Here is a 12,431-nt window from a genome sequence, read left to right on the forward strand (position 1 = left end):
TCGTCCCATAGGACGCTCCGTCCCATAGGATGCACCTAGTTTATTTGGGGGGAAATAAAGGGGAAAAATTTCCTTTATTTCCCCCCCAAAACCAGGTCGGGGAAACCAAACCAGGTCGGGGAACAGCGGTATGGCGGCACTGTGCCTCCCTGCTGTCCCCCAAGCTTGTGGGGCTGGCCAATGTCTGCCCGAAGTGCGGGGCGCTCTGCTTCAGCGCGCCCCATGCTCCGTGCAGCAGGCTGCTACTCGCAGACTAGGGAGCCCTGCGGTTACTCCCGCAGGGCTCCCCAGGCTGCGGATGTCTGCCCTGTGCGCCGGGCACCCTGAAGCAGAGCGCCCCACGCACCGGGCAGCAGGCTGCTATTTGCAGCCTAGGGAGCCCTGCGGGAACTCCCACAGGGCTCCCCAGGCTGTGGATGTCTGCTCGGCGTGCGGGGTGCTCTGCTTCGGGGCGCTCCATGCGGCGGGCGGCAGGCTGCTACCCGCAGCTTAGGGAGCCCTGTGGGAACTCCCGCGGGCTCCCCAGGCTTGCTGATAGCTTCCTGAAAGCTGGAGAGCGAGAGGGGTCGGTGCGCACCGACCACTCTCCAAGCTTCAGCGAAAGCCTGTATTCGCCCCATAGGACGCACACAGATTTCCCCTTCATTTTTGGAGGGGAAAAAGTGCGTCCTATAGGGCGAAAAATACGGTATTTGTGAAGGGTCCAGTACCAGCTGAAAGAGGTAAACTACCAAGAACTATTGCCTGAAAGGGTAAAAGTATCAAGCTGAGGTCCTATAAACAATATGTGATATTACTGGATGTATGTTGCCAGATGCTCTGAGGGAAAAGGTGCTTATTTTCCAGATCCTGTGAAGCTTGAAGCTGTTACTTGAGATTTTAATCATGTTCAATATCTATTCAGTAGTAGGTCTTACTGAGTTCAGTGGGGCTTACTTCCAGGTAAGAGTGTCTAGCTGAGAGAACCAAAATTGACAGAGACGTTTATCGCTATTAAAGATACAGCTTGTGTTCTAAGTTTGGGCATCAGCTATAGCCTCTGTTTGGCGTGTGAGGTGTTCCCTAGGAGTTCATCTCATTCCATTTTGTGGTAGTTATGACTTGCAGTGCAAGGTCAAATTGATCGAATCCTTACAAGCAAAAAGAGGGCCGGCCTTTTCAAGGCTAAGCGTAGACATTTGATTTCTAAGTGTTCCCCACTCATCTCTTTTCTTTTTGCCCATCTTGCGTTCTTCCCTTGCTGTTGAACTGCCTTCTGTGTCATCTTGGGAAGTTCTTCATAATTCACACCAAATAGAGCTGTCTAAAAAGAAATAGGAAGATGAGCTGATGACCATTGCAGTAGTTTTCTAAACAGCAAGGAGTTAGTCCGTGAACAACGTGAATTTGTGAATAAGAGAATTATTGTTTTCACTGTAAAAATGTCTCCTATTGCCCTAAACTTGTTTTATAGTAGATATTCCACCATAAAGTGCCAATAAAACGTTGCACAATGCAGATGCAAGCAGTTTCATGTTGGCTGTTGGCCAGATATTAACAGCAGATGAATAAATGTTTCCAGTTTGAAGCTGTGAGCTGTTTTAGTTACTGCTGTTTCTTAAATGGAAAGCACAGTTTATTGTTTGCCTTCTAATTTAAATTATAATTGAAAACAATGGAGAAACACAATAAAGTTAAGAATTTGCTTGTAATTTGGACATGCTTGTCTGTATTTTCAGGTTATTCAGTGCGAAGAGCTGATTCAAAAGGCACCCGTGCTTCAGATTTAGAATTTATTTTATGTTCATTAGCAGCAGCAAAAAATCCCCCTGAATGTTTCATATTCTGTAAAAGACAATTCATGTTTGGGATGCTAGAAGTTTCGATATATCACTAGTAATAAAATTTGCTGATCATGACAGCGGTGTGACAAATGTGCAGACAAGGACCACTTTTTTGGGAATGAGCGTTATAATTACTGTGTTGAATCATCTGAATCGTTCTCTTTAATATTATTATAAGTATTTTTACTTGAAAACATTTTTTAAAAACATGCATAGATGAAAATGATGAAAGTTGTGAATGGTGGTTGGAATTATTTAATCCTGACTGGAATGTGTAGAACAGGAATGGGAAAACTCTACTATGGACTCCAAGGAAATTGTTAGCTGCTTTGAGACTCCTTAAGGCAGGCATCCCTGACCACTGGTCCTGTTAGCTAGGGATGATGGGAAATGTAGTCCCAAACATCTGGAGGGCCGGAGTATGCCTATGCCTGCCTTAAGAGGAGTGAAAGGCCAAGTCCAAACTCTTCTTCTTCTAACATCAGATTTTCTGTGTGCAGGGATTTTATATTTAACCCGTACTATAAACATGTATTCTATTCTGTACTCATACAGAGTAGTCTTACCAGTCCATTTGTAAGGGGACAGTACAAAGTTCAGTCAAGACACTGCTTTGATGCAGGGTATGTCTGTGGGTTAAAGCCTCAGCACCTAGGACTTGCTGATTGAAAGGTCGGCGGTTCGAATCCCCGCGGCGGGGTGCGCTCCCGCTGCTCGGTCCCAGTGCCTGCCAACCTAGCAGTTCGAAAGCACCTTTGGGTGCAAGTAGATAAATAGGTACCGCTTACCAGCGGGAAGGTAAACGGTGTTCCGTGTGCTGCTCTGGCTCGCCAGATGCAGCTTGTCACGCTGGCCACGTGACCCGGAAGTGTCTGCGGACAGCGCTGGCTCCTGGCCTATAGAGTGAGATGAGCGCACAACCCTAGAGTCTGGCAAGACTGGCCCGTACGGGCAGGGGTACCTTTACCTTTACCTATGTCATGCATGCAACGAAGGTGGGGTAGATAGCGGCCCACTATACAGTTTGAAAGCCATGCATGGAAGATTCATTTAGATTCATCTTTCCCCAGTGTTGGTAGGACAACAGCCAGAACGTAATGGTGAAACCACAGTGGATATTCTTGACATCCCTCTTCCACTTCCCACTATGATTGTGCTGCACTAAAAAAATAATAATCACATCTTGGTATAGTACTTTCATATAAAATCCGTGTGGTCATGGCTTTCTTTTCCCAGTCTGGTGTAGTGGTTAAGAGCGGTAGATTCGTAATCTGGGGTTCGAGTCTGCGCTCCTCCATATGCAGCTGCTGGGTGACCTTGGGCTAGTCGCACTTCTTTGTAGTCTCGCAGCCCCACTCACCTCACAGAATGTTTGTTGTGGGGGAGGAAGGGAAAGGAGAATGTTAGCTGCTTTGAGACTCCTTAAAGGTAAAGGACCCCTGACAGTTAAGTCCAGTCGCGAACGACTCTGGGGTTGCGGTGCTCATCTTGCTTTACTGGCCGAGGGAGCCGGTGTTTGTCCACAGACAGTTTTTCCGGGTCATGTGGCCAGCATGACTAAGCCGCTTCTGGTGAAACCAGAGCAGCGCATGAAAACGCCGTTTACCTTCCCGCCAGAGCGGTACCTATTCATCTACTTGCACTTTGACGTGCTTTTGAACTGCTAGGTTGGCAGGAGCAGGGACCGAGCAACGGGAGCTCACCCCATCGCAGGGATTCGAACCGCCGACCTTCTGATCGGCAAGTCCTAGACTCTGTGGTTTAACCCACAGTGCCACCTGCAGGTAGTGATAAAACAGGATATCAAATCCAAACTCTTCTTCTTCCCTACCTTTTTTTAAAAAAAACAAAAACAGATTGCATTGTTGGTCATGCAGTGGAGATTTCCCATAGAACCTAGAAACTCCCGTTTTAGCTGCTCTTGCAGATTTATAAAACAGGCAGCCCTCGGCTTTATGTGTAAATCATACATTTAAATGATAGTTTACAAAGGCCAGAGCCGCTTAGCTTCCAGTATAACATTGCCATTGTGTTGAAATACATAAAAGCAATGTTAGCTGGTGATTCGGCCGGGGGAATAGTTCTTCTAAGCCCTCTGCTATATTGTGTGTTATCAGGAAGTTGTGTCTTTTATTCTCTGAGTGGTATTTCCCTGTCCTTCAGTACCGTGCTTTAAAAAAACACACTTCCAAGAAAACAAATCCGTTCAGCAGCAAATGTACTTACTCCAGCCCTTGCTCTGCCATTATTTACAAAAATACACAAACACACCCATGCAGTTTTAGTGACGCCCACCAGTGAGTTGCAGCAATAGAACGAAACACTTGAGTACGGTTGGATTGTGCAGCTTTGATCCTGCAAATCTTACTTGAAAGGCTTTGTCATCTCCCAACATAGTCTTTCCCACAGAAGCATAGAATTGTCGGGTTGGGAAGGGACCCCAAGGGTCATCTAGTCCAACCCCCTTCAATGCAGGAACCACTATTATTAAATTTGTATACTGCCCTATGCCCTCAGGTCTCAGGGTGGTTACAACATCAAATCACTATAACAAACACAAAATTCACAATAAAAACCTAAAACAACCCAATAATCCCCCCTCCCCAACACATTTTAAAAGGACATTGGATGTTTGGAAAGGCAAAGTCAAATTTTTACTGTACTATATAACAACAACAACAACAACAACAACAACAACAACAACAACATTATTTATACCCCGCCCATTTGGCTGGGCTTCCCCAGCCATTCTGGGCGGCTTCCAACAAAATACTAAAATACAGTAATGCATCAAACATTAAGGGACGCAGGTGGCGCTGTGGGTTAAAGCCTCAGTGCCTAGGGCTTGCCGATCGAAAGGTCGGCGGTTCGAATCCCTGCGGCGGGGTGCACTCCCGCTGCTCGGTCCCAGCGCCTGCCAACCTAGCAGTTCGAAAGCACCTCCGGGTACAAGTAGATAAATAGGGACCGCTTACCAGCGGGAAGGTAAACGGCGTTTCCGTGTGCGGCTCTGGCTCGCCAGAGCAGCGATGTCACGCTGGCCACGTGACCCGGAAGTGTCTCCGGACAGCGCTGGCCCCTGGCCTCTTGAGTGAGATGGGCGCACAACCCCAGAGTCTGTCAAGACTGGCCCGTACGGGCAGGGGTACCTTTACCTTTACCTTTTATCAAACATTAAAAGCTTCCCTAAACAGAGCTGCCTTCAGATATCTTCTAAAAGTCTGATAGTTGTTGTTCTCTATGACATCTGGTGGGAGGGCTTTCCACAGGGCGGGGGGCACCACCACCAAGAAGGCCCTCTGCCTGGTTCCCTGTAACTTGGCTTCTCGCAGTGAGGGAACCGCCAGAAGGCCCTCGGTGCTGGACCTCAGTGTCCGGGTAGAATGATGGGGGTGGAGACGCTTGGATGCTTGCAGCTTTTAAATGGTACATACTTCTTCAAGATGCTTACAGAAGCATGTATTTTTGCTGGAGCAGCTCCAAAGTCTAAAAATTATGGGAAGTTCACACACCACACATCCCTCCCATCCTCCTTCCAGACAAGCAAGAAGCATGGTCACACGGTAGAGCTTGAGACTCTTAATATCAGGGTCATGGGTTCAAGTCCTGTGCTGGGTGAAAGATTCCTGCATTGCAAGGGGTTGGACTAGATGACCCTTGTGGCCCCCTTCCAACTATGATTGAATTACATGACCCAGGCAGGAAAAGAAGCACTCAAGGGGAGGTGTAGCCTATTGAGAGGGCGTGTGGCCTGGGGAGAGTCCCAAAGGCTGGAGAGCTGCATTTCTTCCCCAGGCTTGAAGCTCCACACCCATCCAGTAGGTGTATGTCATCTACTTGGTTAGAGAAAGTAAACCAGCTTTTCAGGATTGAGTATGGCAAAAGCAAATCAGATTTGCATCTTTAGAGATGTGGCAAGTTTTTGTTCCTTATCCCCAACTTTCCTGGCTGCACTACAGCATCTCATAGCCTTCACACTGAACATGTTGAATTGTCCAGGATCTGTGGAAGAGTGTTCCTGCAAAAGAAGCAAGTAAGGAAACCGAGATTGCAATTTAACATGCTCAAAGTGTAACAGCGTTAAGAGCACGGATACCAGCTTTATGTCCAGTGAAACATACATGAAGGAAAAGAGAGAGACTGAGATTTCAGAAAGTTAAAGGGTTTGGGTTAGGATCACTTCCAGCGCTACATTTATTTGCTTTCCTTTTTAAAAGTAAATAAACCGAAGCAGCCACATTATGGCTGAATACTGTATACACATCTTCATAATGTTGGAAAGGTCAGGTAGGAGTATGAGCCTTGTATCTTGCAAAGCTCGGGGGACTTTGCAGGAGTTTATATTGTTGCTCGTGCATAACTACTTGCATTCCTCTAGTTTCTTTAAGCACTAACACAGCCTTAAAGAAACTGCACAATCATTTGTCTTTCGTAGCTGCTAACATCCTGTTCCTTTTTTCTTCCACTCATCACTTCCTGTGTGAGTTCTCTTTCTTTAAGTGGTTGGTACATCTTCTAGAATACCGTATTTTTCTATGTATAAGACTAGGTTTTCCCCCCAGAAAATAATGTCAAAAATTTGGGGGTGTCTTATACACGGATACATCTCCCCCCATTTTCTTAAACCGGAGCCCCCCCAAATGGGGAGCGTCTTATAGACAGAAAAATACGGTATTTTGTTGACATATGGTCCGACACTGGTATCAAGACTTGTGGCTATAGTCTTCTCTACACAGATTAAGAAAATAAACACAATCAGGAAACTATTGACAATGGAGCGAGGCCTTCATTGCCCTATATACTTGCCGCCAAGGTCTTTGAAGAATGGCAAAAGGGTGAGCCCATTGGATGCTTAATCATGAAGATTGTGATTACAAAATCAGGGTATGCTGGTTAGCTTTCCATGGATTATATTGAGTAAATTAGAGTTAAAAGGTTATCAAGTATTTTAACCTACTGTAGGCTTACACCTACCACAGCCACAACACATTGCACGGCCTCCCAAACATCACACAGATATGCTCAGAGTATTGGAATACTCCATCTGTTTCCCCTCGAAGGATATTGCTGTGATGCTTACCATGCCAACTTCCTCTTAACTTTTATGAATTGCTCGAATTGTTTAACCCAGTGATTTAGAAACTCTGATCTATAGGCCACAAGTGGTCTGAGAGACCACAACAAAAACAGTAGAGGAAAACTCTTGAGATAATTGCCAGAGGAGGCAGTGACTGCTGATGTAATTACTGATCTTTTATTTAAACCTGAAAACTTTGATCAGTTTAATCAGTAGATTGTGCCGTGTGTGCTTACCTGGGCGTAAGGCCCTTTAAACTCACTGGGGCTTACTTCTGAGTAGGAAGGCAGAAGATTGCACTGTTAATTAATTCAAACTTCAGCTGATTAACTGAGGCAATTAATTTTCATTACTGATGGCAAACTTAATTGGTGGGATTGAAAGCTAAGGGTACATGAGTTTTATTTTTTGATGGTGTTTTGATTCTAGTGTTCACAGTAACAGGGAAATTTAAAGATAAGTATTGTTAACACGGGGGGCTGATAACGCATGTCTAACTGGGGACCCTTTTCGAAACTGCTACTCATATGATCCCGAAAACATGTTCCCCCAAGAAGGATATTTAGATGGAGCCCAACAGAGCACTGCCCGCCATGTGTGTATCTGAACCCTCCCCAAACTATAAAGGTATGCCCACATGGAGACTATAGAAAAAGAAGGATTTTGTTTTTGAAAATAAATGTAATTTTAGCAATAAACCACAGCACTTTACACTTGCAATTCTAGCCACACATAAAGCAATATTCTAACACAAACATAGGTCTAATTTAAAGAAATAAGAGTTCTAAACTAAAAGGGGGGGGGGAGGGAAATTCGCTAGAGAATGTGATCAATTAAAATTCTTTAACTGGTTGACAGCCTTGTGTGTACACACACACACACACACACACACACACACACACACACACAAATGTATCTCACAGAACAAGCATATCTATGATGCAAGTGAAAAAGCATCTATGAAAAAGATGGTGTGGGACCCCTCAGTTCGGGATCTTTTTCATCTGTGTTTATGTCAGCTGCGTGAGAAAAAGAAAGAAATTACACTAATGTGAGAAGGGAGGAATAATCCACGAACACCTGAGGCCCCTAATTCCCATAGTTTATGGCAGATTTATATTTTCTCTTCCCCAGTGTGGAGCAGAAAAGTTGCATTCGTTCAGCAGTGATTTGTTTTTCTTCTCACTTCCACTGGAGATGCCCTCCTGCATCAAGCCATCTCACACAGATAATGAGAAGGGTGGGTGGGTAGGACCTTTGGGCTTTGGAAAAACTCCCCCCCCCCCCAATAAAACAATCTTTCTGGTGTTCCTCCCTAAGCAAGCAATAAATGCCATCTTCTAGCAACCACTGATACTATAAACACAATAGCTGTACCCATAGGAACACCTCGAAATACTCAAAAACACAGTAGAGAATCCTTTTTTTGCAGGGTTCGGGCTTCGACCCATTCTGTGCCGCTTCCTCAAGTTCACTGTGCAAGGGGTCTGGGGGCTGGTCCACTACTGTATGATAAGAGCTGCTGAAGTGTGTGTGTGTTTCTAATTTTTGTGTGCAGTGTTACCATGGAGTCATCTTGACAGAACTATGCTGATAGGACAAGAATATGAGTGTAGAAGGAACATATGCTATACTGGTTCAGACTAAAGTACTTGCTAACTATTGCTTATCCTGGTACAGTGGTACCTCGGGTTAAGTACTTAATTCGTTCCGGAGGTCCGTTCTTAACCTGAAACTGTTCTTAACCTGAAGCACCACTTTAGCTAATGGGGCCTCCTGCTGCCGCCATGCCACCGGAGCACAATTTCTGTTCTCATCCTGAAGCAAAGTTCTTAACCTGAAGCACTATTTCTGGGTTAGCGGAGTGTGCAACCTGAAGCGTGTGTAAGCTGAGGTACCACTGTAAATGGGACTGCCATTTTCCTTTGTAGCTGACCTTTTATCTGTTGAAATAATCCAGCCATTTTAATTTCTCCATATATTTCTCCAGCCATTTTGTTTGTTCTCCCCCCACAAAGCCTGAGAAAACGCCTTTTGTGTAGTGAGCACCATAACATTCCCAGCGGACTTTATGAAAATGATTGAAATTTGAAACTTGCTACGGGCTTAGTCGCCCTTAAGGAGTTGTGGAATGTTTGTCCTTGGAAGAAAGAATTTGTCTTTAACAGCTACGGTTGTTTTGCTGTTCTAATGAGCATGCAGAGCAAACAAAAAATCACACACACAAAACACTACGGTTATATTCAGAGGCTTGTACTGTGTGTAGCCTAAGAAAGATTTCAGCTGGCTGAAGACATGAGATAAACCCATAGCGAAAGTTATTTTTCACAAGGAGAAACCTTGTGTTTGCAAATGCTAAATAATTGAACTGTTTGAATTCCATGATACTACAAACATAGGAGCTTAAAAGAATTGTGTCCTACAATTTGTTTTGCTCGTGAGCGGTTCCTTTTGGTATGTCAGAATTTGCAGCATGGAAGGCTTCCTCCATTTATGAGAATTACTTTAGCAACGTAAATTTTGATGAGACCGGGGACTCTTATTTTGAATTCTGTATGAAAGGCAGGTTTTTCTGGTGAAGAGAAGACCCACAACAAAATCCAAAGGGTGTACTCTTGAATAGGTTGAAGGTTAAATGCTTCCCTCCCCAATACCATGTATTGAGAACAATGGCTGCCCTTTGCACCTCATCATAGTTGTAGCAAGTTTATCCATACAGAAAGTCACCCCAGCATGGGACGTGAGCAGAATACCTACCTTTTAATTACTAGTGTTTGGGACTCTGATGATGCTCAAAACATGGCTCTGTAGACTAGTAAATAGCCTTTGGTCACTGAGACTTCTTCTGCTTCAGCTGACACAGAGAACATGTGTTTCCTCCCGAAAGCAGCACCAATCTTCACTCTAGTTTGCACTGAAATTTTACTGCTCATTCTCCTATGTGATGGACGCCAGGTAGCATTTTCTGCTGCTATTCTGGATTTGGATTCAGATATACCTCGGACTCAAGGGCTGGCAGTGGACAAATGTTCTTCTTTTTAATGTATTAAAATGAACTGATATCTTCAAGGGAGAAATTAATTGTCTTTTGGGATGAGGATACCTGTCAGTCACACAGTATTTCATGTCAAGTCAGGAAAAGTACAGAACACAAAGAAAAATGTGTGTTACCTTTCCTCCCCTCTCTGCCGTTCCTCTGGCCTTCAAATGTGTACAGGCTGTGAGACCAAGAGATAGCGAAGTGTGGCTATTTCTGTACCTGACTCCCCAAATTTAAACCAACTTCTCTTTGAAAGACGTAAGGACAGACTTTTTGACGGAGGAGATTGAGAAAGATCAAAAGGATGTGCCATGTTTTGTGTTTCTTGTTGGAGTGCAAACAAAACATTAGAATGTGTTCAGGCAGCTGTGCTTTGTTTTGGGAAAGTGAAAGGATTGTCTCAACCTTCCTGTATTAAGAAAATTCATAAGATTTGTTGAAGAAAGCTGCTTTAGCGAACAACTCAAGTATTGGCTTTGACGCTGCCACATGTTTTTTAAAAATAAAAATAAAGAAAATGTCTTGTTAACTGCCACATGTTTACTGTGGCCATAATCTTGAATTATTAAGATTAATTTAGTTGCATATTTATGCACATATTAAGGTCCTCATCCAGTGAGGTGAATAGTGCGTGCTTTAAGACATAATGTGCACACCGCTGTGGTTTTCTGTCTGTTTCCTTTTTTGCAGTAACCAGCAACAAACCACAAACCAGTTTTAAAGTTCCCTTGAGTTTAAAAGGTGGTCTTGCAGAGGGAGTTGAAGAGAAAATAAAGATAGGGGTATGCACAGGTATCTGGCATGTGCACACTCACAGATTTTTGACTTTTGGGGGAAAATGTTGGGGCTCCTCCCCAAAAAACGCAGAGGTCTTCTTACATAGCATTTCCCTTTGAGCCCTATAAATCTATCAAATGTCACAAGTGTCAGGGCAAATATTTATTTATTTATTTATTTATTTATTTATTTATTTATTTATTTATTTATTTATTTATTATTGTATTTATACCCAACCTTTCCTACAAGTGCTTCAAGGTGGCTTAAATAGTTCCCGCCTCCTCATTTTTATCCTCATAGCAACCCTGTGAGGGAGGTTGCACTCAGGAGGCTGTGAATGGCCCAAGGTCACCCAGTGAACTTTATGGCTGAGTGGAGATTTGAATGCTGGTCTCCCAGCCCTTAACTCTGCACTCCATAGCTGCTAAACCACACTGTTAAAACACCTGACGACGAGTGAATCAATAAGAAGGAGCCTGCTGCTGAGCTGGAAAAATTCTTCCTGGAAAAGCTGATATTCTGCCTGCCTAAGGATTTCTTATACTGGCCAAACCAGTTCTTGTTTGATTTCACTTGGGGTTTATCTTGCCACTCATCACTCAAGGCTTTCCCCTGGCTCATCTCCCTGAATGCTAACCTTTTAAGCTTGTGTAAAAGGTAAAGGTAAAGGTACCCCTGCCCATACGGGCCAGTCTTGACAGACTCTGGGGTTGTGCGCCCATCTCACTCAAGAGGCCAGGGGCCAGCGCTGTCCGGAGACACTTCCGGGTCACGTGGCCAGCGTGACATCGCTGCTCTGGCGAGCCAGAGCCACACACGGAAACGCCGTTTACCTTCCCGCTGGTAAGCGGTCCCTATTTATCTACTTGCACCCGGAGGTGCTTTCGAACTGCTAGGTTGGCAGGCGCTGGGACCGAGCAGCGGGAGCGCACCCCGCCGCAGGGATTCGAACCGCCGACCTTTCGATCGGCAAGTCCTAGGCGCTGAGGCTTTAACCCACAGCGCCACCTGCGTCCCTTTAAGCTTGTGTAACCTGTAGTAATTAGCTGGAGGGAGGAGGTTTAACTGGCAGGTCTACTCCAGGCCTATTCAGGACCTAGTTCCGGTTAGAATCAACAGCAAAACCAGAGCTAAGATACAACAAATGTGGAGTTAAATCTTTTACACAACAAGTTGTTTTGGTTTTCTCAATACTGCTCAGTTTTCATTGTAGGCACCCTGCTCTCAGTTCAACCCATCGGGCTGTGGAGAGCCTATGTTGGGGGAGAAAATGGCACCTATACGGATTCATCTGTGAGACTAATGACCACCAGTAGTTGTTGAAATACAACTGCCTTCATCACAAGCCAGCACAGCCAGTGATCAGGAATGATGGGAGTTGTAGTTCGAAACATCTCTAGAGCACCACATTGGCTTTCCCAACATACAGCATTATAGACAGCTCACTCGTTATCAGTAGCTGAGGTATGGGATGTCGTCCCCCCGATTTATAACATTTTTTACTGTTCATTTTGCTTTGGAGCCATCCCAAGGTCTTTGACAGATGTGGTATAAAATACTAAAAGTAAAATAAAAAATATTCAGTCTCTTAACCCTGCCACCGAAAGCCAGCCCAAATAAGAATATTAATTGCACAGCTCCTTAAAGCTGCTGTGGTCACTAATATTACGACAGGCACGTTTTGAAACTGGATCATAATTTGCACAACTTTGAC

At 44.5% G+C, this 12,431-nt stretch overlaps 1 protein-coding gene and 1 long non-coding RNA gene across 15 annotated transcripts in view; one reads left to right on the forward strand and one right to left on the reverse strand.

Annotated features, from left to right (window-relative positions):
* Positions 1 to 8,773, reverse strand: part of LOC307199391 — a 194,243-nt gene extending 185,470 nt beyond the window's left edge. The window contains exon 1 of the long non-coding RNA XR_013831962.1: positions 8,647 to 8,773. This is a non-coding gene — a long non-coding RNA (uncharacterized lncRNA). The remainder of the gene's footprint in view (positions 1 to 8,646) is intronic.
* ZMYND11 (zinc finger MYND-type containing 11) overlaps positions 1 to 12,431 on the forward strand; it is a 105,411-nt gene that overhangs the window by 37,828 nt on the left and 55,152 nt on the right. The gene's annotated exons all lie outside the window — the stretch shown is intronic.

The sequence above is a fragment of the Podarcis cretensis genome, assembly GCF_951804945.1.
Source record: "Podarcis cretensis genome assembly, chromosome: 12".
Classification (NCBI taxonomy): domain Eukaryota; kingdom Metazoa; phylum Chordata; class Lepidosauria; order Squamata; family Lacertidae; genus Podarcis; species Podarcis cretensis.